General features: G+C 41.3%; 1 long non-coding RNA gene and 1 other non-coding gene across 23 annotated transcripts in view; one reads left to right on the forward strand and one right to left on the reverse strand.

The window, feature by feature from the left end:
* Positions 1-27,791, forward strand: part of LOC103351145 (uncharacterized) — a 271,397-nt gene that overhangs the window by 129,672 nt on the left and 113,934 nt on the right. For 2 of the 22 annotated variants that reach the window (XR_016217521.1, XR_016217528.1), the window contains 3 exons: positions 5,784-5,976; positions 14,559-14,639; positions 16,071-16,211. The exons of 13 other annotated variants lie outside the window; for them this stretch is intronic. This is a non-coding gene — a long non-coding RNA (uncharacterized LOC103351145). Of the gene's footprint in view, positions 1-1,513; positions 3,200-5,783; positions 9,155-14,558; positions 14,640-16,070; positions 16,212-27,791 lie in introns of those variants that run through there. 7 more of the 22 variants (XR_016217522.1, XR_016217523.1, XR_016217520.1 and 4 more) reach the window with 5 other exon arrangements.
* LOC127483882 (U6 spliceosomal RNA) lies at positions 15,079-15,182 on the reverse strand. The gene has a single exon (XR_007910674.1). It is a non-coding gene; the product is annotated as a U6 spliceosomal RNA (small nuclear RNA).

Genomic DNA, 27,791 nt, shown 5'->3' on the forward strand with positions numbered 1-27,791 from the left:
CCCTGCTAATGTGCTTGGGAAATACTGGAAGATGGCCCAAGTACTTGGGTGCCTGCCACACATATGGAAGACGTGGGTGGAGTTCTGGGCTCCTGGATTTGGCCTTGCTCAGCCTGACCTAAATGTAGTCATTTGGGGAATGAGCCAGCAGATGAAAGATCTCTCTATCTCTTTCTCTCTCCCTCCCACCCTCCCTTCCTTTCTCTCTGTAATTCTGCCTTTCAAATAAATAAATAAATAAATCTTTGAAAAGAAAACACAAAAACAAACTGACTGTGGAGCAAATCTAGAAGGTAACAGCCAGGAATTCCTTCTGGGTCTCCTGTATGGGTGACAGGAACTCAAGTACTTGGTCCATAATCTGCCGTCTTGCAGACCCATTAGCAGGAAACCAAATGGGAAGTGGAGGTGAGATCTGATCCTAAGCACTTGGATATGGGATGCAGGTGTCCCTAGCAGCAGTTTAACCCATTGTGCTACAACACTCACCCACAGCAAAGAAATCTTCATTGAAAGAGATAACACTGGGGAATACTCCGTATACAGTGCACGCAAACATAACCATCTGTCCTGAAGCCTGCAGTTTGTTAAAGGAAAACTGGCAGAAGCCAAGAGAGTACAAAAGTGTGGGTTTAAAACCAATAGTCAGATGTGTATAATGACAGATCTTTGTTGTCTTATAAAGTTAGCACAGAGACTTTTGGTGCTAACTGTTGTGTAGTAGTATGGACCAATGGACAAATTCTCAGGAACAATCTGTTTTTAGGGTGAAGAATAAAAATATCTGACCGAGCTTAAGTGGCAGTCACCAACTTAAACTCTGATTGCTACAAGTTAGAAGTTAAGGATTTGTGGGCAAGTGTAAATCTTGATTTCTTTAAATCTCCTTCAGTATCATTCTTCAGAAATATAACATCTTTAAATTTGTTACTCTAACTTAAAGAAAAAAATTATGATCACTGAAAGGAAGAACATGGTAATCTGTCCATTAACCTTAGTGATGAAGCACAAAGATAGGAAATCTGAGTGATAAGATTAGTACTTTATAACAAAGACATAATCACTGTTTTGTTAGCAAGGATTTAGGATCTTACTTTAATTGCAGCCAAAGTCCTTCAGGAGGGCTTAGTTTATGGTGAGAAAGTTCCAGTATCACATAATAAATGCATTATAATTGCATGATGAGTTAGACTACAATCAAATATTCAATAATAACACATGTTTTCACCTTCCACAATTCAGAGGCCCTTAAGAATCTCATGGGTCCTGAGGTTAGGCTTAAGAAACTTTACCTTGAACCATGAAAATCCTGACATATGAACATATGGAAAGTTGAACTTTCTGTTTATTTGGATATAATGATAGACTTATCATAACTCACAAAAAAATAATTAAGAGGTAGTATTTAGATATCTGGCTCGCTTTTTCCATTTTCCAAGAAATAAGAATGTAGCTACCTTTGAAGTTCCTTTGTTCTTTTTCATTATTACTAGTATGTAGTAATGTTTTGCAGTCCCGCATGGGAGACCAGGAGAAGCACCTGGCTCCTGGCTTCGGATCAGCACGGTACGCCGGCCGCAGCGGCCATTGGGGAGTGAACCAACGGAAAAAGGAAGACCTTTCTTTCTGTCTCTCTCTCTCACTGTCCACTCTGCCTGTAAAAAAAAAAAATAATGTTTTGCAGTGAGAACTGTAATAATATTTGAGTCTTTCCAAATGATTTTTTACCCACCAAAGTCTTTTACATCCTGGCACATATGGGAGATGATCCTGTATGAATGATACCTGGAAAAATGCAGAAGTCTGCTGGAACTCAGGCCTCCCAGTATCCCATGCCAACAGTTCTAGGGTGAAAGAGGGCTTTGTGTATCTCTGCTTACCCTGAAGCCATCTACGGTACCTGGTAGGGAAGCTGTGGAAATGGCTGGTTTTGAGTCTCCTCACCTGTGGTCTACCATCATAAACGTGTTCTTCCAGCATTCTCACCATCCCGGAACACAATCTGTTGGGTGATACAGAGACTCCATGACTAGAAAGGAGATGAGCAGCCTCATGGAAAGGGGGAGCCAGTATCCATTCCTGTGTGGAGTGAGCAGAAACGTTTGTAGGCAACGGCAGCTGTTGTCCTCAGGAAATTTTGCTGACAGTATGAGAGTGGAGCATGATGTCACAGGAACCCTGGCTTGGCCAGCACAGCATGGCATCCAAGGCAGCTGATCTGTTCATCCAGATTGAAAAGATTTCTTCTCCTGCTGCTCTCTCACCCTCCCCTTCTCCTGCCAGTTTGAGTGATAATTGTAAAGCCAAGCAGTTCCTTTCAGAAGGAGGCCATGGGAGCCAAGCCTGGGTGTTTTCACTGCTGGCATGTTGCAATTATCGCCAAGGATGGCTCTGATGACAGCATAATACATGTGGTGTTTTGTGCTAAAAAAGTCAATGCCAATGGCTGAAAGAGCAAAACTTCCAGAGATCCGAGAACAATTTGCCAATGACATAGGATCTGGGTGGACCCCATGCCTACTCACCTTTCTTTGCCCTCAAGATTATTCGTAAAAAATAATGCACTGACCCAGTCCTTGGTAAGCCATGAAAATGGAAAATTCTTATCTGTTCAGGAACTCTTTTGCTCTTAACAGAGTGGCAAAGAGATACTTTATAAGGTGGCTGTGAGTTTGAATTTATCTGAACCCAAGATAAAACATGTGAGCTTCATAATAGATCATTAAGAAAATTAGAATCCTATAATTGGTTCTGTGACTTTAGGAATTTTAATTAACTCCTCTGATTTTCATGTGAAAAAAAACTGTTTTACCTGCTTCACTAGCCTCTTAGAATCACATGACCAAACAAACCCAAGTAAAACACTTAGCACAAAGCTTGACCCAATGTAAATACCACATTTATTAAACAGCAATTGTTGCTATTGCTATATTTATAGTTATTATTATACATACCACCATATTTATAGGAAGGAAATTCTTAGAATAAAAGTATTGTATATGCTTGCTAAATTCTCTGCTGTATAAGGATACTTCAAATCATTTATGGGGGAAAAGTAAAAAAAATATTTTAGTGCAAAATATTTTGAAATGCATGCATAGTTTGTTCACAATATACATTTCCATGACATTTTGAAGATCTCTCATATGCTTGGATTTTGAAAATTTGTTGCACCAAAATAAACTTATCTTTTAATTCCATTTTCCATGAACTTTTGAAGTGCACTCATATTGTACATATTGTATTAGTTCATATCATATGCTTGCTAAATTCTTTTTAGTACTGACCAAGCCTAATGACTATTACACAGATCATTAGAATCACTATACCTCTGTAACCCACTGTAACCCACTGCTGTAACCTCTCCAGAAGTCTTGGGGCTGGTGTTGTGGTGTAGTGGGTTAAGTCTTTGTCTACAAAATTGGCATCCCATATGGGCACCGATTGGATGCTCAGTTGTTCCACTTCCAATCCAATTTTCTGCTACTGCACCTAGGAAAGCAGCAAAGTGTTTTGGCCCCTGTACCCATGTAGGAGATTAGAAGAATCTCCTGGCTTCTGGCTTCAGCCTGGCCCAGACTTGGCTGTTGCAACCATTTGGGGAGTGAACCAGCAGATGGAAAATCTCTAGTTCTCCCTCTCTCCCTCTGTAACTCTTTCAAATAAAAATAAAATAAATCTTTTTTAAAAAGATTTAATATGTGCTACTGATAAGTTTAAACAAATTATTCTAACATAAAGAGGAACATACAAGTTCCTGAAGTTCTCTACAGTTTGAAGATACCAAGAAGATTTTCTTTTATCAGAAAAACTTTTTTAAAATTAATATAACATACAGTATTTAATAGTAATATGTTTACACAAAAGACACCAAAAGTAATATGTTTACACCTTTTATATTGTTGAGCCATTTAAAATAAGTTAACTTGTCATATTATGTGACAATTTTTATTTATTTAATCATGAATTGCCAACCCAAAGAAGACTTTTCCTTATTCATTATTCAACATTAAGTAGCTGCTTTTCACTTAATGGAAGTTACTAATTTATAAAATGCTTTTACCTTAAGTCAACTGGAGACAAAGCCCAATTTCAGAAGTAGATTTTTGAAGATAAGCAAAACTTAATGCTGGAAAATATTTAAGTCATTACTGTTTATTCAAAAGCTTATTAACACTTTATAATAAGCTACTGTTGAGAAGAAAAAATATCTTCTTCACAGTCATATTCAACCATTCAGCTTTCATTAAATAGCCAAATTTCTACTACAAAACTGACAATAACTAAAGACCTTGAGGGGCCAGCACTGTGGCGAAGTGGGTAAAGCCGCCGCCTGCAGTGTTGGCATCCCATATGGGCACCGGTTCGAGTGCTGGCTACTCCACTTCCAATCCAGCTCCCTGCTATGGCCCGGGAAAGCAATTGAAGATGGCCCAAGTCCTTGGGCCTCTGCACCCCTGTGGGAGACCCAGAGGAAGCTCCTGGTTCCTGAATTCAGATCAGCACAGCTCTGGCCGTTGCAGAGTGAACCAGCGGGTAGAAGACCTTTCTCTCTCTCTGCCTCTCCTTCTCTGTGTAATTCTGACTTTCAAATAAATAAATATTTTTTTAAAAAAAGACCTTGATGTGCTAACTATTATAAAAGGCAGATTCAAAGTTTATTTAGAAATGTTTATTTAGAAATCACAGGACAACAGTTCTTCAGTTACAACCCAGAACATCCAATCAGGGAGGAGCATGCAACTCCAGGGCAATGAAATGCCATCCAGTATGTTTGCTGAAAACTGGGAAAAGAAAAGCCTTTGATCCTTTGGAGATGTGACTATTCAGGTGTAAGCTCAGAGACCGGGGGGCTATCTTGCTGCTAAAAAAGAAAAGTTGAAGCCAATAGTGAGGAAAAAAGCACTCATACATGGAGAGAGAAATAGTCCTAATGACGTCACTTGAGTGTTTGGATGGAGCCACATCTGAAGGTAGAGGACATCTATCCTTGGACATTTCAGTTAATTCAGCCAATAAAGCGGCTACTGTCACTTGCCTGGGAAAAGTTCTGATTTATACAGTCATTGAAAAAAAATACACTATGTAGTTCTCACCCCAGGAATTAGCTGGAGTATTTCTTTGTATAAAAGCACTCTGAAGGGGCCAGTGCTGTGGCGCAGCAGGTTAAAGCCCTGGCCTGAAGCGCCAGCATCCCATATGGGCACAAGTTCGAGACCCGGCTGAACCACTTCTTGTCCAACTCCCTGCTATGGCCTGGGAAAGCAGTGGAAGATGGCCCAAGTCCTTGGGCTCCTGCACCCACATGGGAGACCTGGAAGAAGCTTCTGGATCCTGGCTTCAGATCGGCGCGGCTCCAGCCATTGCGGCCAATTGGGAAGTGAACCAGCAGACGGAAGACCTCTCTCTCTCTGCCTCTCCTCTCTCTGTGTTACTCTGGCTTTCAAATAAATAAATAAATCTTAAAAAAAAAAAAGTACTCTGAAATCCAAATCTTTCTGTTAAACATGAAAGTAATTTGACATCCCTTCCTGCTTCATGCATTTGTACTCTATCTTGGTCAAGTGAGCAATATTGGGAAGGCAGTAAAGGCTGGGCCCTGGAGTCGTGTCTGAGTTGGACTGTTCCTCATTTTGCAGCTGAGGAGACTAAGAAACAAAGAGGGAAAGTAGTTTATGCGAATTTGGACAGCTAGTATGTGATAGAGCCAGAATACTTATTGCAGATGTTAAGTTCCTTATTGCTGTGCAAAATTGCTTTCATCTTGCCCCAAATCTGCTCAGGTTGTTGCTACTGATTACTGACTCCAATTCAAGTTCAAAACATTCTGAAGCAGTGATTTTTGAAGGAGTTGGATCCAAATGTTGAAGGATGAATAGAACACAGGCTCTTCTCTACAGGAGTTCATCATATAATTGGGAGTGGAGTTGTGCGAGAAGAAACGAGTGTTATTTTGGAAAACTTATGGTGACTTTTGTAAGTCTTGGGTTCCTCATCTCTAAAATGGTTTTAATCTATTTCCAGGTTTTTGTAAGAGTTTAAACAGACCATTATGAAAAGCACTGAGCAAGTTGCCTGGGAATCATCACCATTATCAATATCATTGCCAGCAATGCCTATACAAATGGGCAGACTGTGGTCCAAACTTTACAGATACTCATGATATTTAGTTTTTCTTAATTATCTTGTTTTCTTAACATGTTTTCTTCATGTTTAAATAAAACAAGTAAAAAATAAGAAAAACAGGGGGCCGGTGCTGTGGTGCAGGAGGTTAATCCTCCGCCTGCGGTGCCAGCATCCCATATGGGCGCCAATTCTAGTCCCAGCTGCTCCTCTTCCAATCCAGCTCTCTGCTGTGGCCTGGGAAAGCAGTAGAAGATGGCCCAAGTCCTTGGGCCCCTGCACCCGTATGGGAGACCAGGAAGAAGATCCTGGCTCCTGGCTCCAGCTGTTGGTGGCCAAATGGGGAGTGAACCAACGGAATGAAGACCTTTCTCTCTGTTTCTCCCTCTCACTGTCTGTAATTCTGCCTCTCAAATAAATAAATAAAATCTTTTTAAAAAATAATAAAAAGAAAAAATAGAAAAGTAAAATGAAAAATCTGCAACCTGAGAAGTTCTGCTTATTAGTGCTTCTTAAACAGCAAACAAAACGGCCCAGGAAGAACTTTGAAAGCAAAGACTGAAGAGAACTGCTCATTAGAGTTCATCTCTCCTCAGAGCCCTAAATCCTTGAAGTGGGTGAGTCACATTGAGATCTGAGAAAAGTAGGGACGTTTCAGTGCAGAAGAGCTTTTTATCAACTGAAGACCAACTCCACTGCCTCATGCAATTCTTTCTAGGCAAAGAGTTCACTCGGTCTTCACCTGCCCCAAATATGCCTAAGTGGTCATTTTCCGGCTCTAATTTTTTCCATTTCAGTGAAATGGTCTATACTGGGGTTCAACTGTAGTTCTATCCCTCTGCTTCATTTTCCACCTCATGATCACAGTCACCCAATCTCCTCTGAATGGCATGTTCACGAAAAGACTCCCTCACAGCGGGGTGCATGTCTTCCTCCTTCTCATCCTTCCTACCTCCACTTGATAGCAGAAGAGAAAGGGGCAGTACCCCACTTGGTACCCCACTTGATAGCAGAAGAGAAAGGGGCAGTACCTTGGTACCCCACTTGTCATAGGTGGAAGCATTTCTGGTGAGTGCTACTTAGAACCAGTGCTCTGCCTGGAAGTCAAAGTGTGAATAAAGAACACCCTTGTTCCTATTGGGTGAAGCAGAAAGAAGGAACCACTTTAGTTGTGATGTGAGGCATCTATTGGGAAGATTGATAGAAAAGGGGGGGGGCTACATGTTTTTAGGGAGTGGCATTTTTCTCTTCCCTCTTCTATCCACCAAAGATTCACAGTTGGTTTCTGGTTGTCCACTCTGTGGTGGAACAAAATCGCAATTCCTCTAAAAATAACATCAAGAACAAGGAGCATACAGTCTTGAAACTGGTGCCAATGTGTTAAAGGCTTGATCCTCAGAGTCTTACATTAATGTATTGGCATGGAACTTAATCCAATTATGATGCTTGAAGGTGGTGACTTGTAATGTGAATAAATGGGGTTAGTTCATCATGATGGAGCCCACATGACTGATTCATGGTGGCTTTATAAGGAGACCACACATAGATGGAGCTGGTGAATGTGCTCCCTGTATCTCTGCTCCATGGTTCACCATGTGATCTTTTCTCTGCATGAATTCTGCCATGCACCACCTTCATTATTTGTCAGACCAGTGAGGTCACTTAATCTTGGACTGTGAATTTCAAGAACTGTGAATGGAAATAAATATTTCCTTCTAATGTTTATTTAGTTAAAAGCACGAGCAACAGACACACAAAGTGACCCACCTGCTAGTTCACTCCTCAAATGCCCACAAAAGCCAGGGCCTGGACCATACTGAAATCAGGAGCCAGGAATTCCATAGAGTTCTCTCACATGAGTGGCAGATACCCAAGTACTTGAGCCATCGTCTGCCGTTTCCCAAGGTGCATATTAGCAGAAAGCTCAATCAGAAGCAGAAGCAGTACTCAAACTCTAATAGACAGACTGACTTATACTATGGTTTCCCTGCTTTTCTAGTTCATATATCGCAGGAAAATGTCCTGCTTGCCAAGATGAAATAGTTTCAAAATTTACAAGTATTTCATTAGTAAGAATAAACAAGATAAGTAAAATGGCCTTTCTGAGGACTGTGTACCTTAGAATAAAACTTAACAGTTTTCATATTTATCATCTCTTGTTATTTTTCATATTTTTAGTAATATAAGGATAAGAATAAAAAATTTTAGAAGATTTATTACTAATTTTTATTGTGAAGTTTTATATTCATATTCTCATTTCCAAAAATAAATCAGGTAATACAAAAAGTTATATAAGATCATGCAAATAATTCTACCCATCATTGCTGAAATTTTCAAACATTTCAATATAAATTTTAACACATATTTCCAAAAAATAATGTCTCTGTAGCCTGCTTTTTATTAAGACACTCTGTACATGTATTCAATATTCTCAACATATTAGAATATATGGCCCTACTTTACCCTTAAAATTTTCAACTTCTTTAGTATTCCACCATATGTAGGTATTTTATTTAATCAACTCTCCATTGATAGACATTTAGATTGTTTTCAAAATTTTTTCCAACAAACAACTCATCTACATATCTCTGACCAACCATTTGGTTATTGTCGTGGGAGGTATTCCTAAACTCAGGATCAAAATGTTTTTTTCACTTTTAAGTTCCTTTGTTAACCATAGCTAAATTACTTTTCAGAAAAATTTTAAAGCAATAGAATTACTTTGCGCTTTTGCATGGGCCAAGGTGTAGAGATATTTGATTGCTTGCTGAAGGTCAATCAATTACTAACCAAGATTCCTGCAAGTCCACCTGTTAAAAATCTTAACAGATGTTTTGGAGCTGGAGAGACCCACTGAAATCACTCTATCGATACAAGGCTACTATTATTCTTTTATTTTACTATTTATTTATGTTGAAAGGCAGAGTTACAGAGAAGCAGAGGCAGAGGGAGATATTCCATCCACTGGCCCACTCCCCAAATGGCTGCAATAGCAGGAGCTGGGCTGATTCGAAGCCAGGAGCCAGGAGCTTCTTCCAGGTCCCCTTTGCAGGTGCAGGGGCCCAAGGACTTGGGCCATCTTCCACTGCTTTCCCAGACCATAGCAGAGAGCTGATTCAGAAGTGAAGCAGCCAGGTCTTGAACCAGCACCCATATGGGATGCTGGCACCACAGACGATGGTTTTACCCACTACACCACAGTGTCGGCCCCCAAGGCTACTATTATTATAGACAAATTGAAGAAGGAAAATATGTAATTCTTGAATCCAAGAATGTCTCTCTTCAGTCCTTAATTAAATTAATGTGTCATGTCTTCAACTTGATATGAAGTCATCCTACTAATACAATGGTATGAACTGTAGATTTTCCTTAATGGATCTACATTTTTCTGGTAATTTATCCTTTTCACCACAATTTTTTTACACCACAAATTTTAAAAACCCCACCGTTTAGATCATAGTTACAATGAAGACAGCATCTCAGACCTGTTGTCTTAACATTATTTCTTTTAGAAAAGCTGGAAATGGTTTTCTTTACGTTCTTTGCAGACAGAAGATTCAGTAATAGTGTTTTTTAGAGATTTGCCTCCTTGGCATCCAGTGTGGTAATAGCAGGCTCTCCCTCATGACCACTAGGCGTCAGACTTTCCCATCTCTCCTCCAACTGTGCTGCTTACCCAGTAATTAACTCATTTGCTCAGAGTCATTAGCTCTTATCTAAGAGAGCTTCTTTGTCATCATATGAACATGGTCATTATGATGCAGAATCCCAGCAGATTTCATCAGGACTAATTCATTCTGGCTGTCTCCTAGTTATGCACTTTTCAACAGAGCTCTTCATTCAAAAGCCCAAGCTTTAAAATAAGGAAGAGGAGGAAGAAGCTAGTGACCATGCCTTTCACCATTTCCAAGAGAAGCTGCAGAATGCCACTACTTATCATTGCAATACATATGTATCTGTACCCTCATTGCTGATAATAGGATGCTTGTGGGTAGCTCTGGGCACCATTCTTTGTTCATCTAAAGGACAATGCAATCCCAAGGCTGTCATCATCACTCTCTGATTCTGTTTGTCAGGTGGGTTGGAATACATAGAATGATTTTGCTGGCATTGTGGGGTAGTGGGTTAAGCCACTGCCTGAAACGCTGGCATCTCATAGGGGCACTGGTTTGAGACCTGGCTCCTGCACTTCTTTTTTTTTTTTTTTTTTTTTTTTTTGACAGGCAGAGTGGACAGTGAGAGAGAGACAGAGAGAAAGGTCTTCCTTTGCCGTTGGTTCACCCTCCAATGGCCGCCGCGGCCGGCGCGCTGCGGCCGGCGCACCGCGCTGATCCGATGGCAGGAGCCAGGAGCCAGGTGCTTTTCCTGGTCTCCCATGGGGTGCAGGGCCCAAGCACCTGGGCCATCCTCCACTGCACTCCCTGGCCACAGCAGAGAGCTGGCCTGGAAGAGGGGCAACCGGGACAGAATCCGGTGCCCCAACCGGGACTAGAACCCGGTGTGCCGGCGCCGCTAGGCGGAGGATTAGCCCAGTGAGCCGCGGCACCGGCCCTCCTGCACTTCTTATCCAGCTCACTGCTAATGTGCCTGGGAAAGCAGCAGAGGATGGCCCAAGTGCTTAGGTCCCTGTACCCATATGGGATGCCTGGAAGAAGCTCCAGGCTCTTGGCTTCAGCATGGCACAGCCCTGATCATTGTGGCCCTTTGGTGAGTGAACCAGCTGATGGAAGATATTCTCTCTCTCTCTCTCTCTCTCTCTCTCTCTCTCTCTAACTCTGCCTTCCAAATAAATAGTAAATAAATATTTTTTTTAAAAAAAGAACATAAATAGCACATCATCAACCATTTATTCAATGCTCACTATATCTAGGGCACTTTGATGGAAGTCCAGGAAAGGGTATTACATTATTCAGCCTTTTGTTACTTCAACTAAAATACTTGAGAGGAGCTACTTAGGAAGGAAGTGGTTGATTTTGGCTTATAATATAGGAGGATCATAGTCCAAGATGAGGTTGACTCCATGGGTCAGTCATCTGGTGTGGAAGGAAGATGACATTGGGGGAATACATATGGAGCGAGGAGCACATGATGAGCCAGGAAAGAGACAAGAGGCATGTTCATTCTCAACATCTGTATGTTTCTCTATGAAGTTATCATGATCCAATCACAGGCTTCCAACCTACCCATCTAACCTAATCTAATCATTTCTCAAAAGTCCCACCTTCAGACACTCTAAATGGACCAAACCTCCACCCATAATCCATCAACATTAACATTAATCCATTAACCAATATCATAAGACTTTGAAGTTTGAATAGCTGCATTAGTATGGGAAGCCAAATCATGCTTTAACTTTTTTTTAAAAATCATGATACTTTAGTTTTTTTCTTTTAAAGATTTATTTATTTATCTGAGAGGCAGAGTTACAGACAGACAGAGACAGGGAAGGAGTTCTTTGTTCCGCTGGTTCACTCCTCAAATGACTGCAATGGCTGGAGCTGGGCCAATCCACAGCCAGGAACCAGGAGCTTCTTCTGGGTCTCCCCCATGGGTGCAGGGGCCCAAGAACTTGGACCATCTTCCAGTGCTTTTTCTTGTGTTCCCAGGCCATCAGCAAGAAACTGGATCAGAAAGAGAGCAGCTGGCACCTACATGGGATGCCAGCGCCACAGGCGGAGGCTTAACCTACTACACCACAGTGCTGGCCCTGTTTTAACTTTTACAGATATTTTCATTCATTCAGTTAGTTAATTATTCAACAGATATTTACTAAACATCTGTCACATGTTGGTTATCCTGTGATGAAGAAAATAACAGTCACTATACCAGCAGTACAGCTTGTATAATAAAACATCGCCTTTGCACCACATTCAAGTGCAGGCTGCTTGATCCCTCTTGATCTTAGAAGGAGCTGTATATTAGAGAGTACAGCCATAATCCATGTCTCCTAATCAAAATAACTTTCCCATGGCAATCATGTCATCTACCTGTAGAATTAATTTCATAGTCTCATACTTCTGGCTCCTTCTTTCCCTGCCTGACATCATACAAGACATGGGAAAATTGAGACATAGAAAAACAGGGAAATTTTTTAAATTACAAAAAAAGAAAAGACAAACAAAAATCCCTCAGTCCAGGAATTACCATAATTTTCAACCACAATACAAATAATAATACTAAATACAGTGTCTTGAAGAAAGCAGTTAAAAAAATTGGAGGCTGACAAATGAAAACAGAGTGTCATTTTGTGAACTATTTTCCATGAATCTCAGCATCTTCCCTAAAATACCTCAGAGAAGGAAAACTCATCTTGGAGACAACTTCCCACCTTCTCTTCTTAGAAAAAACAATAATATTCCTTGACAGGAACTGACTGACCTGGGCAAATGCATCAATTATGATTTCCCATAGCATATGCCAAGGCTTCACAGAATTGTTCTAAGTCAACAGCCCAGTCCCTATAGCTGAGACTCACTTAGATTTACTTTGATTTTTCCAAGAAATCACCAATACTAGAGTGTGTCTCCCAAAAGAAGAAATGAATGTTTCCCCTTTGGTTATTTTGAACTTTTCTTAACACTTCCAGAATTTTTAAAAAATAATGTCTCTATAAGATATAGTTATAAAAGCAACAAAATGAATTTCCCAAGACCCATAAGAAGATAAATTTTATTTATCTGAGTTGCATCAATCTTTATATTCCCATTTTATAGACAAGGATGCATAACACTAACATATCTATGATCACAACCCACATGATACTATCACAGGATCTTTTTATGTATGGCAATAGGCAAAACTTTAAATGAAGACAATTCAGAGCAACTGAAATTGGATGTCTTTACTTAATTCAGATAGCACAGAAGATATGCCTATTCAGTCCTTTCTTAGTCAGAAGATAGTATCCACAATTTGAAATGGAGTCCATCTTCTATCCATGACATCAGTTTAGGTAACAGGTTAGAGGTCTCATAACCACATAATAACTGGAAGGAAGTGTAATCCAAGTGGAGAAAGGAAATATGTCCATCCTTTATTTAATCTTCACATCAGCTTTTGTCACCACAAATTTATGTAAGTGATGTTTTGTGTTAATTATGAAAGTGAATTATACTCACAGAAATAACATAAAAATATGATTGGCAATGAATAAGAGTTACACATGAACTAGAACTTACTGATCTATAAACAACTCATTACTGCACAACTGTACTTTTGCATAATTTCTGTAAGCTCCCCAACCTAAGCAATCTCTTTTTTTTCTTATTTATGCCATGTTATCTTTTGATTTAAAAGGCAGTAAAATGAAAATTCTTAAAAAAAAATAGAACATCCTAGACCTACAGGCAACAATAAGCTTCCCTTTGTGACAGTTCATTCTCCCTCTTCTCAACACAGAATTTTAATAACTCAAAATTGATCTTTTTTTCTCTGCACTCTCTTTGAGCTGGTTTTTTCTTTTTTGAAGTATTATTTTTGAAACAGAAAAGCACAGTAACAACAGCAAGACAGTAACAGCAACTATAAGCATCTTCACAGGTCGAGAGTCTCAGGTCTTCCTTTTTAATTTGCCTTGCCAGACATCAAACAATTCCACTCTAGTCTTCTCCTTTTTCCTAATAAATGCTTACAGTGGTCCTGCGAGCAACATTTCTTTCCTTTTCCCACAGCTCTCAGAAAGGGAAGTGACAGCCTTATTCACCCATCCAGCCCAATGCCAAGGCCACATCTCACCTAACAGCCTTACACCTTGCTCCCTCAGGTCAGTTTAGCTCTCACATAAGTCATCTGAAAAATTGAACCGGGCAGCTTGGCTCTCGAATTCCACTCCTATGAAGATATTTTCTGAATAAGCACCCAGCAACCACATTAACTTCCATTAAAAAATAAGATATTGACATTTCCTTTAGAGATAAGCCAAGGAAAAGACTTCCAAGGGTACAAGAAAAGAGCAGTCCGAAAGCCATGTAGGTACTTTTAAAAATGTGAGCATTGAGCTATCCACAACCCTTAATTTCTCACCTACAAATCATATATTTCACTGGGAATTGTGGAATATCTTTAAATAGGAGTTTGCATCCTTATTTGTGCACCTAAGAGCTGGACTAAGATCAGAAATTTCCAGACCATACTCCCACCCAGACCCTACATTTTCCATATCTTCCCCACTTTTGTTAAGAGTGAGTGTCTCTTCTTTATTGTAGATCACATCTTTATGCAAATCTACTAGGTACTATTTGGCCTAGCTTATTGGCTCCCCTGACCATACAAGTTTCAAAACCTGAGCAGTTCATCACAATTAATTAATAACAATTATTCAAGAAATAGATTTATTTGACAACCCATTACTTTTTCTCTGGGTAACATTTGTTGAGAGTTCCCCAACATGTTTAGAGAAGTGTATTTTTCAGTCTTTTTTTTTTTAACATTTACAGAACTGTACTCAGTACAACTCTGAACTTAGTGCCATGTGGGATCACAAGAACTCAAAACCGCACACAAGCATGGCCAATGAGGTAATATGAAATACAAAATGTGTGTGTACTAGTATATGTATGTGAAGAAAGTATGTGGGCGTGGCTTTGTGGCATAGTGGATAAAGCTGCCACCTGCAATGCCAGCATCTCATCTGGGTGCTGGTTCAAGTCCTGGCTGCTCCACTTCCAGTACAACTCCAGAAAAGCAGCAGAAGATGACCCAAATGCTTGGGCCCCTGCACCCATGTGCGAGACCCAGATGAAGCTCCTGACTCCTGGCTTTGGCCTGGCCCACATCTGGCCACTGCAGCCATCTGGGGAGTGAACCAGAGAATAGAACATCTCTCTCTCTCTCTTCCTCCCTCTCTATCTCTCCTCTCTCCCTCTGTAACTCTGACTTTCTGTGTGTGTGTCTTTGTACAAGATTTTATTAAAGATCTTTACAAAGTAACATCCAGACTCAGTACAGCTGCCAAAGAAAAATATGGACCATTTCAGGTATTTGTGTGTGATCCTTGTGTAGAGGCCATGCTAATCTCTGCATCATTCCAGTTTTAGTATACATGCTGCTAAAGTGAGCACATAACTCTGACTTTCTAAAGAAAAGAGTCTCAAGTGAACATAACGAGGTGTTCTGCTGAGATAAGGTTATCTTTAAGGGATGGGGTGATGAATGGATTTTATTTTATGTTTCATTTAAAATTTTTCCCAATGAATCTGTAATATTTGTGTAAGTTATGCCTTAATGGTCCAATAGGAAAGCATCCACTCTGTGTGTGTGTGTGTAACTGCCTTTCAAATAAAGAAAATAAATCTTAAAAAAAAAAAAAAGCAAAGCATCCAATATGGGTTAGGGAGTGCTCACTTATAGCTGAGGGGGCAACCAGGAAGCTTGTCTTGACTGCTGAGGACTTGAGAGGGTGCGAATGGAGTTGGGAATTAGGTCTGTGGACAGGAACGTATAATTAGTATTTGGAAATTCAAGTATCTCTGTTTGACAGGAGTGTGAAGTATAAGTGAGCTGGACATAGACATGAGTCTAGAAGGGGAAATTGGGAACTTACTGGAAAGACTTCTAAATGTTAGAATCAGGAGTTAGGCTTCGAGTCATCAAAGATTCTCTAAGAGAGGAGCATAAGATAAAAAGAAGTACACACTGAGGAGGATGATAGAAAAGGTTTTTAGGCTGGCTTTGGGGGATAGAAGCTAGAGGCAGGGAGACAGATGAGGAAGATGCTCTAAGCACCTAGGCCTAAACTGGCAGGGGCTAGAACTCATTAATGTGGAGGGAATGGGAAGAAAGAAGAACAGAGTGTAAGATGTCAGGAAAAGCACTTGTCTCCCATAGGAACTTACTGATAAGTTCAACAGAGAGACAGGGAAGCCTGTCTAATTTCAGCATGCGAGATGTAATAACAGTAATGAGAATGATATTCAGATGGAGTTTTCAGAATCCTCTGTATTGTGCAGGCACATATGTAAAGTGGATATGATTTGATCGTTGATGGGCTACTACATGTGAAGAACTGCACAGGAGTGGGAGAGCCAAGCTGGTCCACAGACATCACGAGAACATCAGAGCCCAGCAGAGAAGGAGTTCCTGGCTTTCAGGTCTGAAGACAATGTTCTCATCAGGTCACAGCGCAAGGTTTTCCAACCTGGGGGAAGGTCATTTTCCCCTCTAAATGCTGAACTGTACAATGCCCTGAGCACATTTAGCAGATGGAACAGTGAGGGTGGGAGGGGATTTTGGAAATACGTAATTATTTCAATAATTTGATTTTTATTGTTCCCATGAAGCATTTACAAACTAGACTTTAAACCCATTTCAACTCAGAGATGAAGGCGAACTGTGCTACCTTGATGGAAAGAGGGCTAGTCTTTGTGTAGCCTCCTTAAGAGGCTTATAAAATATTTATCCCAATGGACTGCTGGTTAAAACTAAAATTCTTAAGCTTTTCAGAAATCATCACATTCAGGTGCACATCACTTTATGTGAATCCAGCCCTAATTTTCCATTGCCTTCCCTCACAATTTCAATGTTATTTTTACCCCTTCATTTGTTGATCAAGTCCTTTAACTTGGAGACTTTTCTGTCCACCCTTTCCCTACTCCTATGATCAATTATCACTCACCTTAACTGAGGCTGATGACTTTGTCAACAAGCAGAAAAATTACTTCTTTAATATTAATTTCCATACAACAGATTTTTGTCAAATTAAAACAAGATAGATACAAAATGACTAAACTTGCAATCCCATATGGACATGAAATAACCCATGCAAAAGGACTTTCTTGATACGATATCAGTCATACACATGTGACAACTTGTGTATGAGAGAGGACCAAAAGCATAGCAAAGTTTGGGGACCTACAACCCCCACCCCTGCTGGTGCTGTGGGAACCTGGAGCTATGCAGTAAATAAAATGTGTTCCCTCAATGAGCCGCCTGTAGAAAGACTTAGAAACCAATATAAAGGTAGTTCTGGCCTTTTGAATAAATACTGAGAGTGGGTTCTCAGTGAGGGTCTTGACTTGGTATAACTAGATATAGCTATGTCAGACTTATTGGCAACATAATAGTTGAAAGAAGGTATTCTTTTGTTCTATAAAGTCAATAATTACTTCTTAGTAACTTCCTGGGTCTCTTGGGCTTTCCGAGCAAAGCCACACAATGCCACTACCTTTCATTACATATGATGGATATCTCTAGCCTCTGCCAATAGGGAGCTGGTGTGGGTGCCTGAGCACCACCCCTCATTCATCTTCAGGACAATGACATGCTGATGCATTGACAGCAAGCTCCAAATACTGTGCAAAGATAAGTTGACTATAACAGCACAAAATCAAGCAATCATTTATTGAGTGTCTACTGTATAAAGAGTACTGCACTCAAATCCCAGAAAGGGTGTTTTCAGTCAGGTTGTCAATTATTCAGCAAGTGCTTATGAACACTTTCTCCACCAGGTGTTGGGAATCTTGTGATGATGAACGCACTGGCAATATAATCCGTGTGATGCAAGAATGCTTTCACACCACACCCAAGTCCAGGCTGCTTGATCTTTCTTGCCTTAGAAAAGGCTACAGAAGTGATATTAAAGCCACTGCCTGCGTCTCCCAACCAAAGTGATTTTCCCCTAGCAGTGCATCTCATCTTTAGAACATTAGTGTCATCCTCAGCACTTCCAAGCTTCTTTCTCTCCCTATCTGACAGCAGTCCTGAGAGATAGAGACAGATAATACCCTCATCTCAGACTTGGGGAAGCTGAGTCAGAGAAAGGTGGAAGAGGTTTTCTCAAATCATGTGGAAGGACAGAGGCCAAACCAGAATTCTTGGCTCCTTGAACTCTGACTTATGGAACTTCATGAAAATGCTTTCTAACCAAGAAACAGTAAGGCAATCCGTGATCTTAAAGTTCTGTCATCTCAGTGGCATTAGAGAAAGACCAGTTATGTGGGAAGGAAAGTGAAGGATAAACAGATTAACTAAACAGTTAATCCATCAGAAATAACCCGTGGAAATTGCTTGAGGTCATTCAAAGAAGGACTCCTGGGTCAAAGAGTTTGAAGTAAACTACTAGGAAGGTATAGAAGTCTGGGTCCACCAAAACATCTCCAGTGAGAGCCTGAGGATTGGTCATCATTTTTATAGACCAACTGTGCTTAAAACATGATCAGCAATGGGAATTAATTTGTTCCTTAAACCTAGCACTTTCCCATCCTCCCTCTGGACTGACTAAATATGAAAAGCAGCTGTAATTGAAAAGGTGAGTGTGTATGATGGTCATTTCTAAGGACTATGCTCTTTGTAATTGGGGGAGGGAAGCCATATGTGTGTGAAGTGACACGTTTCCTTCATGATTGAATTGTTTCCATGGCTCAAGAGGCTCAGAGCTGGTCACAGGCAGACGTGCCCTCAATGCCTCCAGCCATCTCTGTCCTGTCCAGCTGCCAGGACTGCTTGGACAGAGATTGGAAAGTACATGGTGTTTGCTGCCCTTCAGCCATGCCTGGTGACCATGCAGTGCCCATGTCTTTCAGAGCAAGACAGGAACCTGCAGTCCCATGTGTAGTGGATGTTCTCGCGTGCAGATCCTACATTTCCCCTTGATTTAGATTGCCCAGGGGAGCAGGAATGTGACAGGCAGGGCCAGGTGAGTTTCCTGGTGGAGAGTAGTGTTAGAGAAGAGTTAAACAACAGAAATGGGGTGGCAAGCCAGAAGTCCTAGAAACTCTGGACAGCTTTACCAGATAGTCTGTTGCTAAGAGTATGTCCAGTATTTACCAATAAGCATGCTTTGGGGTTTAGGAACAATTTCTGGGAAGAGTGAAATTATACAGAACTGAACCTAGTTTTAAACACCAAAATTGCCTTTTTTTTTTTTTTTTTTTTTGACAGGCAGAGTGGATAGTGAGAGAGAGAGACAGAGACAAAGTACTTCCTTTTTGCCGTTGGTTCACCCCCTAATGGCCACCACAGCTGGCGCGCTGCGGCCGGCACATCGCACTGATCCGATGGCAGGAGCCAGGTGCTTCTCCTGGTCTCCCATGAGGTGCAGGGTCCAAACACTTGGGCCATCCTCCACTGCCTTCCCGGGCCACAGCAGAGAGCTGGCCTGGAAGAGGGGCAACAGGACAGAATCCGGTGTGCTGGCGCCTCTAGGTGGAGGATTAGCCTATTGAGCCGTGACGCCGGCGAAAATTGCCTTTTGTTTGAATGACCAACCAGTGAATTTGTAAGTGAAAAGCATAGATAATGACATAGTTAGAATGTTTTTAAGGACATCAGGAAAATGGCCCTCCTTCCAAAATAATCATACCCCTCTTTTATCCCACCGCCATCCTACTAAGACCCCTACCCTCCCAGCATTCATGATATACTTCCTCTAAATTTCTCCTTATCTAGGCTTTTCTTTTAACAGATAAATATCTCCCAAATAGGTTTCTTGTTAACACCTTCACTCTTACTGGCCATGACCTCTTCAGCTTGCCATCAGCCCTAATTCCACAAGAGACCTCTCGGAATTTGGAAGAATGACATGAACAGGATGACCTTGGAGGAAAAGAGAGAAAAGGGGAGCAAGGTGTCCCAGAAAGGGAATCAGGGGATTCTTAACATAACACCCTTCCCTACTCCATCTAGGGCGGCCCCAACCATGTGAGGCATGAATCTGTAAAACTGGCTAAAGGAAACCTTTGTAAGCACAGAACCTCTTTCCACAGCAAGTCTTCAGGGAATTTCTGTAAGTCACTATTAGAAGGTATAATGAGCTTGAAGAAGGTGTTTAGATGATGCATATGCCATGTGTGAGCACATGTGTGCACATGTACATAAACACTTGTATGTTTGTACAACTGCTCCCTCTGAGGCGAGGTTGATCTCCCTTCAGCCTAGCTTTGCAATGGTTAGTTTTCTGTAAATAAGGACTCTAAGCAATGTGGGTATCTCACTAGATTCTTCACCATGAATGTCCTATGTGAAAATTGACCTCTGTTTGATATCTCAGCTATTTTAAAGCTACACATCTAATTCCTCAGCTCTGTTAATCTGTAAAGGCTAAAATGTCCTGGCTTCCAGGCTCTGTGGGACTTTTCTGACAAGGAAAGCTGGTGTCAGGGAATAATTAGGTTCTGTTTGAGATGGAGAGGCAAATGTCAAGAGCTTATTATCTCTGGTCACCATGTTAGACATGAAATGCTATAGAAAATAACACATATGCAGAATGTTCAAGTCAATGGGAATAATTGTGTTGGATAAAGTGAAATTAATTCGCATCTTTTCAAAGCCTCTAGGTTTTAGAGAATGGACCCCAAGTAAACCAAAAATGTACCAGATCAGTTTCTCTGTAGAGAGCTAAACTAAAAGGCTAGGTCTTGGCATAAAAACAAGTTGATTTTTAGACCCAGGTAAGAGATTTCTACCAGTGACAGCCTTCACCACACCCTTGATGATATTATATCACAGATATTACACATATCCTTCAGTCTATCTCTTTCACCTCATCTTCACAAAGATCTAAGCATTAAGTCATTAAGAACACACTCAAAGCATATCAGACTTTTGGAGAGAATGAGAGCTGACTTGTAATTTGCAATCCATTTAAGTACTCTATGAAACTCAAGAGAAACCACTATTTTAGGTCTCTGTCACATGGAGAATAAATGAATACCTCCAGATCTCAACTCCAAAGTAGTCAGCCCTTATCTGATTGAAATAAAAATGATAACATTTTAATTTTTATATGGAGACTGAAAGTTGTGGGAGTATGGAGAAGAAAAAATCTTGAGCAAACCTGAGAAAATAAGAAACCTTCAGTGTATATGTCTATGAATGATAACATAGCACTTACGCATGGATATATCTTACCCAAGGCTGGCTGGGGTTCATTAAGTTCTTCCTTCCTTCCTTCCTTCCTTCCTTCCTTCCTTCCTTCCTTCCTTCCTTCCTTCCTTCCTTCTTTCCAAGATTTTATTTATTTATTTGACAGGCAGAATTACAGAGAGAGAGAGGGAGAGACAGAAAGGTCTTCCATCTGCTGGTTCACTCCCCCAAATGGCTGCAATGGCCAGAGCTGGGCCAATCTGAAGCCAGGTTTCCCATGTGGGTACAGGGGCCCAACCACTTGGGCCATCTTCCACTGCTTTCTCAGGCTGTAAGCAGAGAGCTAGATCAGAAGAGGAGCAGCCAGAACTCGAACCGGCGTCCATAAGGGATGCCAGCACCATAGGCAGAGGCTTAGCCTACCATGCCACAACACAGGTCCCCATATGCTTCTTTTCATCACAAATTGTCACTGTGTCAAGTAGCATGCCTTGAGTGCCCAGTGTTCAGGGTGGGTGTACCTTAACTTGAATTAGTAAGAGCACTTAGCCTGAAGGCATGGGATAGAGAGAGGAAATTACATTGTATACCCAAATGTCGCTAGAAAGACTTTAGTGCATTCCTTAACATTTTCATTTTGTCTATAGATTAAAAATTTTTGGTAACATCCTCTCTCTCTCAATTTATGTAGCTGATTGGCTGGTTTGAATTATAGCTTCTCATTTATACTTAGAGAAATGGAGGAACAGAGAGGTTAGGTGATTTGTTCAAGGTCACCAACAGCAGAGTTGAAGTTAGAAAGGACTGCTTCTTGAATCTCTGGGCACTGAGCCAGTCTGCCTCTCCTCATTTTAGCCTGAATGTCACATACCTTTATTTGAATTCATTTTTATTTCAAGTTCTGTCTGTATGCAATGTGTACATGAACTGTGTATCTCAGCCCTACTGCTGAAAGCAGCAGCTGCTATTTCAAGCAGGCAACTCCATTCTCCTTTGGAACAAGGCTGTGTTGAATCCCAGGTCTGGCTTTGCAAACTGGTCCCAGGTGCTGTGTGTGTGTGTGTGTGTGTGTGTGTGGTATGCACATGAAGATAATCTTGAGAGCCTGAATGGGTCCAGGACCCCTGTGAGAGCAGCATCTTTAAATGTAATCCTATCCCAAAGAGATAAAGTCACAGTCACTCACGTAAAGGTTGCACCCCAAGCTCTGACATGTGCTGCCCTGCCCTTGTTCCTGTAGAGGCCCCACGGGGAGTCTTCAAAAAGGAGCCCTTTGGCTGACAAGGAATTGACTTGTCACCGCTGCATTTGGACCTACTCAGCAGAATGTGCCTTCCCAAGGTGGCCCAAAGGGTAAAACCCTTTATACACAGTGACTCATCACTAATCTCTAGCTAACTGGGAATTTAAATCAAACCCACTGTAAAAGACCAAAGTGTGTGAAATGAGAGTTCAGTCTGGGGCAGAAGCTATTTGGGTCAGCAGGAGGGTTCAGGCCTGAGCCTAAACATGCATTTTGTCCCCCTAAGCTTTCCCAGCAGCATTTGATGTTCTCTCACCATCTGCAGGCCTTTGGCTTGTCTTTACTGCCATTTTCAGCCACCATTTTAATCTTCTGCCTTGTGGCTTTTCATTTCTGCTGCCCGGTGTCACTCATCTCCTTCTCTTTCCCAGCTTTCTGAGCCAGGACCAAAGGTTGTTTAAGGTCCCTAAAAATTAACTTTAGTCTCCCACAAGGTGAACTGTTGCTTTCTGATGAAGCCTCACACTCCCAATGAGCTTGTGAAAATTACAACACAAAAATAGTCTGATCCTTATTGTGTGAGGTTTAAGAGTTTTGGTGCACTCTGCCCCAAACTGCTCCCTCCAGTATCTTTCTTATTTTTTTTCCTTCCTTATAAATGCAGTTACTCACTTCGGAACCTTTCCAAAGAATTCTTTTAGGTGATTCCTAGGACATTTCTTACAATGTCTCTTAAGATTTGCAACAGTTAGGTTTGGAACATTTGCTGAAAACTACAAAGTGGCTCTCTCCTCCTTGCTCTCTTTGGATGGGATGATACAAAGCAGTAAGGAAGTGAGGGAAGTATCCCTGCTGAAGTTATGAACATTTTAGTGGACTGTGATTATGCAACTCCCTGCTTTTCCTCCCAAACCAGGTTACATCTTAGGAGGCTGGAATCAATGATTCAAGGCCATCGTGGAGTTGGTTTAAACAAATCCTTGGGATACCTACTGCTCTGATTCAGTCTCCAAACTATCCTCCAATCAGAGGATGACCTCAAGCTGAGTCCCTGAGCAGCTCGAACATACTGACCTAAGCTTCAGAACCAACCCCCTCAAAAAAAGAAAATTATTAAATCAGTAAGAGCCATCACTATGTTATTGCCTTGCCAAGTGTCTTCAGGATGACCCACTGGTAGAGAACATTATCACCTCTGTAAATCAGGAAGATGCAGTCAATGGAATTACATTGATATTCTCTTTCCTGATACAACACATTCATTTGTTCATTTCCTATAGGTAACGAGCAGATGGCCATGTAAAGTAATGTGACAGGAACACTAATATGTAAGCAAGAGGATTTTTAGGGGAAAATATATGTACTAAAATATTTATAAAATAAAGAAGTAATATGATTCATAAGTGAATAATAAACAATATCTATTTAGCACGCATTATTTACCTGGTTCAGTTTGTGCATGTATTTTATTGAGGCAAAATGCACATTTTCCATCTTAACCACTTTAAGTGTACAGTTTGGAGCATTAAGTACACTCACATGGCTGTGCAGCCATCACCACTATCCATCCTAACCCCCATTCCTGCCCACCTCTATCCAGCCCTGGCAACAATTCTGTGCCTCTGCAAATTCAATACTCTAGGTACCCCATGTAAGTGGAATGCTGCAATATTTTTTATTTTGTGAAGATCTGAGGACATGATATGTATTACATCATTTAGTCATTATAATAGTCCTGTGAAGTAAGGACTCTAGTTTCCCCATTTTACAGATAAAGAAATTAAAATACAGAAAGGTTGTTCAGAGATCAGAGAAAGGAAAGATCTCCCTTAATGTGGTTCTCTGGCCCCAGAAGCACATTAGCCATTTCAAAGGAATCCAACCATCCCTTGTGGAGGCTGAGGGGCCACCTGTCAGCCCCCTCTCAGTTTCTACTTAAGGGCTGAGCAACTGGACCTGGTGCTTCTGCAGAAGAGGGAATGTGCTGAATGAGTTAAGCATCCCTTGTACTCTCCCTCCCCTCGGCACTCGAGAAGGCTGAGCTGGTGACCCGGGCAGAATCCGAGCCAAAGGATTAATCCATCACAATGAGACGTTCTATTTTGGGCAGGCGGCGAGAGCAGATGCTTGGTGCCTGCACTTCGCCAAAGCAGCGCACAAGGGCGGGCGCTCACACAGCCCCTCGCACCCCTATCTCCAACTCCATTCTGCTGCCCAAGGAGGACAAAGACAGAGGCAGAGGGTGCCCAGTTGCCGTCTTAGGCTCTCAAACCAGACTTGCTGGCGCCTGAGGGAATTCTTAGATGGGCCTTTGTAAGAGACCCTTTTTTTTTTGGCTATGTTAAAGTCTGGAAAAGCCCCCTGGAATTCCTTGTGTTTTTTCCAACTCCAACCCACTTCTTTTTACGAACTTTTTATTTATATAAAAGGAACAAATTTCATGTATTTCATATATACACCTTTATGAGCATGATGGTACTTCCCATCCTATCCTCCCTCTCTCCCTCCCTCTCTTGCCCCCACCCTATCTCCCCTTTCTTATTTTTTCTTTTAATTTTTACAGTGACATACTTTCTGCTTACTTTATAAATTGAAAAGCTTAATCTCCCAGTAAATAAAGAATTCAACAAGTAGTAAGTAGAAAAACCGCTTTTCCTCAAGAGTATAAATAAGGGCTATAAATAATAAAACTCAAATGTCAGTTTCACTCATATACATCACATGTTTTGGTATTCTGTATATTAGTTACCACAAACCAGGAAAAATATGTGATATTTTTCTTTGGGGGACTGGCTTGTTTCACTAAGCTTTATGGTCCCCAACTGCATTCATTTTGTGTGAAAGACAGAATTTCATTATTTTTTACAGCTGAGTAGTATCCTTATTAGATACTCCAGTATCTAATAGACCCTCCAGTCTCTCAGCCCCTCTACTATGTCCCAGATGGCTGTGGATTTTTCTCCTAAATCCATCATGGATGTCTAAATTACCACCCCAGTTCTAAATTAGGGAAAGAAAATAAACTCACTGCTACTGTTCCCAAACATAATTTCAAAGAGTTTTGGTGGCCATAAAGTCTAGAGTTGTTTTGTTTTATTTTTTTAGTGTGAAATAACAATTCTGTGCCTCTCTGATATTTTAGCTTGCCTCCCTCCTCCCATACCCTTTTACCCATTTGATTTCCTGTCTTCCTTGAACTTGACAGAGCAACCCAGTGATTCACTCAGTGACTGCACTCCCAAGGTATGCCAGAAGGAGAAGAAAAAGAACAAAAACCAATAGTCAGATATTTTGGGTTAGAAAGATCAAGTTTACAATGAAATTGCTTTTTAAAATCAGTCTCCAAGGTTTGACTACTCCTTTGAAGGTGTTAGTCCCTCTCAGGCAAAGAGAGGCATAGTTTGGATCACAGAATAAAACATTATGCATGCCATTTTGGAGATTCCATAAGAAAGTTTTCAACTCCAAAGCTTTAACTATTATTTGGGGGGGGGGGGGCAGGCAGAGTGGATAGTGAGAGAGAGAGAGAGAGAGAGAGAGAGAGAAAGGTCTTCCTTTTTGCCATTGGTTCACCCTCCAATGGCCGCTGCGGCTGGCCTGCTGCAACCAGCACATTGCACTGATCCGAAGCCAGGAGCCAGGTGCTTCTCCTGGTCTCCCATGCGGGTGCAGGGCCCAAAGACTTGGGCCATCCTCCACTGCACTCCCAGGCGATAGCAGAGAGCTGGCCTGGAGGAGGGGAAACTAGGACAGAATCCGGTGCCCCGACCGGGACTAGAACCTGGTGTGCCAGCACCACAAGGCGGAGGATTAGCCTATTGAGCCGCGGCGCCGGCCTAGCTATTTCAATATCTAAAATGAAGGTTAGTATAACTTGTAGATTGGTAAAGTGTTATCTTTATTTTGTGGATAGTGTTGACTTGGTTATAAAAGTGACTGGAATTATCACTCCTGAATTTCCTAGTCCTATCAGCAAATCTGTAGAACCTAATTTCTAATTAATGACTTCCCCTGTTTCTATCTAGATCACTCATTTCTCTGAAGACTTGATTTCTCTGAAGATTAGTTAATGAAGTTCTTTGGTCAAATGTCAGACATAGTCTATATTCCAGGGTCAGGAGAAGCTCTAAAAGCTTCTAAAACACTGTCAAGCACATACTTTATAGATATAAATGATAATTCAAAAGACTGGAGCTTTCTGTTTCTGCTGGACTTCTATGAATGGAAACAGGCTCATCCTGCTGCCCTCTGCCTACTACCTCCGACACATCCTTATTGGACCTACACTGGAAATGAACTACTCAGGGAGACTGTCTTGCCAAGCTGAAAGTGGAAGCATATTAAGTACTTTTAAGGTACATGAACAATTCAGACTACATGTGGATGATAGTCAAACTATGCATCTAGTGAACTAGTCACATTTGCTTTATAACTAAGAAGTCAGAAAAGATCTTCTCCTGGCTTGTCTGTTTTTTTTTTCTTTTTTCTTTTGACAGGCAGAGTGGACAGTGAGATACAGAGAGAGAGAGAGAGAAAGGTCTTCTTTTGCCGTTTGTTCACCATCCAATGGCCACCGTGGCTGGCACATCGCGCTGATCCGAAGCGGGGAGCCAGGTGCTTCTCCTGGTCTCCCATGCGGGTGCAGGGCCCAAGGACTTGGGCCATCCTCCACTGCACGCCCAGGCCATAGCAGAGAGCTAGCCTGGAAGAGGGGCAACCGGGACTGAATCCGCTGCCCCGGCGGGGACTAGAATCTGGTGTGCTGGCGCCGCAAGGCGGAGGATTAGCCTAGTGAGCAGAGGCACCGGCCCGCCTTGTCTGTTCTTAAAGACTTCTCCATTACTAATGTTCACCCTTTCCCTTGGTCCTATGGTTTTTCTCTTCTTCAATTCCAGGCGCTCGCTCTCTCTCTCGCTCTCTCTCTCTCTCTCTCTCTCTCTAAGACTTGACTTCTCTTGCAGACTCTATCCCACTCTCATTCCAAGACATGGAATCACTTTTTACCCACCCCAACCCATTGCTGGTCATTGGTATTATGGAAAGCAGAAGTTGGCCAGGCCTTTGAAATGATATAGTGCAGTGATTTTTAAACAATGTTCAAAGGGCCTTGGGGTACCTTGCTGGCAAGTAACCAAAGCCACTGGGTGTGTACATGTGTGTATGAGTGAGTGTCCATGGTACTGAGTATTTGGAAAAGCAGATTCACAAAAGTCCCTTATGCACAAGTAAAGGAGTCTTCAAAATTTTCATTAAAAAGAATATTATGAAAAAACTATGGATGGATTTCAAAATTTTTTGCACCAAAATTTATCTTTTAATTCTGTTTTCCATGAACTTTTTGAAATATATTCGTACTTAACCAGAACCTGAGACTGTTATCTGTTTATTTGAAGGAGTACTTCATTGTTTGATACAATAATTCTATTATTTTTTAAAAAGTCATCGGGGGCACAGACATTTGGAGCAGCAGTTAATCTGCCTCTTGACATGCCCACATCCAGTATCACAGTGCTGGTTCCAAACCAGCTCTGCTTGCCATCCAGCTTTCTGCTAATGTGCACTTTGGCAGCAAATGATGACTCAACTTGTTGAGTCCCTGTCATCCATGTAGGAGACCCAGACTGAG

The sequence above is a fragment of the Oryctolagus cuniculus genome, chromosome 12 (genome assembly GCF_051225735.1).
Source record: "Oryctolagus cuniculus isolate XC-2025 breed Fujian yellow rabbit chromosome 12, ASM5122573v1, whole genome shotgun sequence".
In the NCBI taxonomy this organism is placed as follows: Eukaryota; Metazoa; Chordata; class Mammalia; order Lagomorpha; family Leporidae; genus Oryctolagus; species Oryctolagus cuniculus.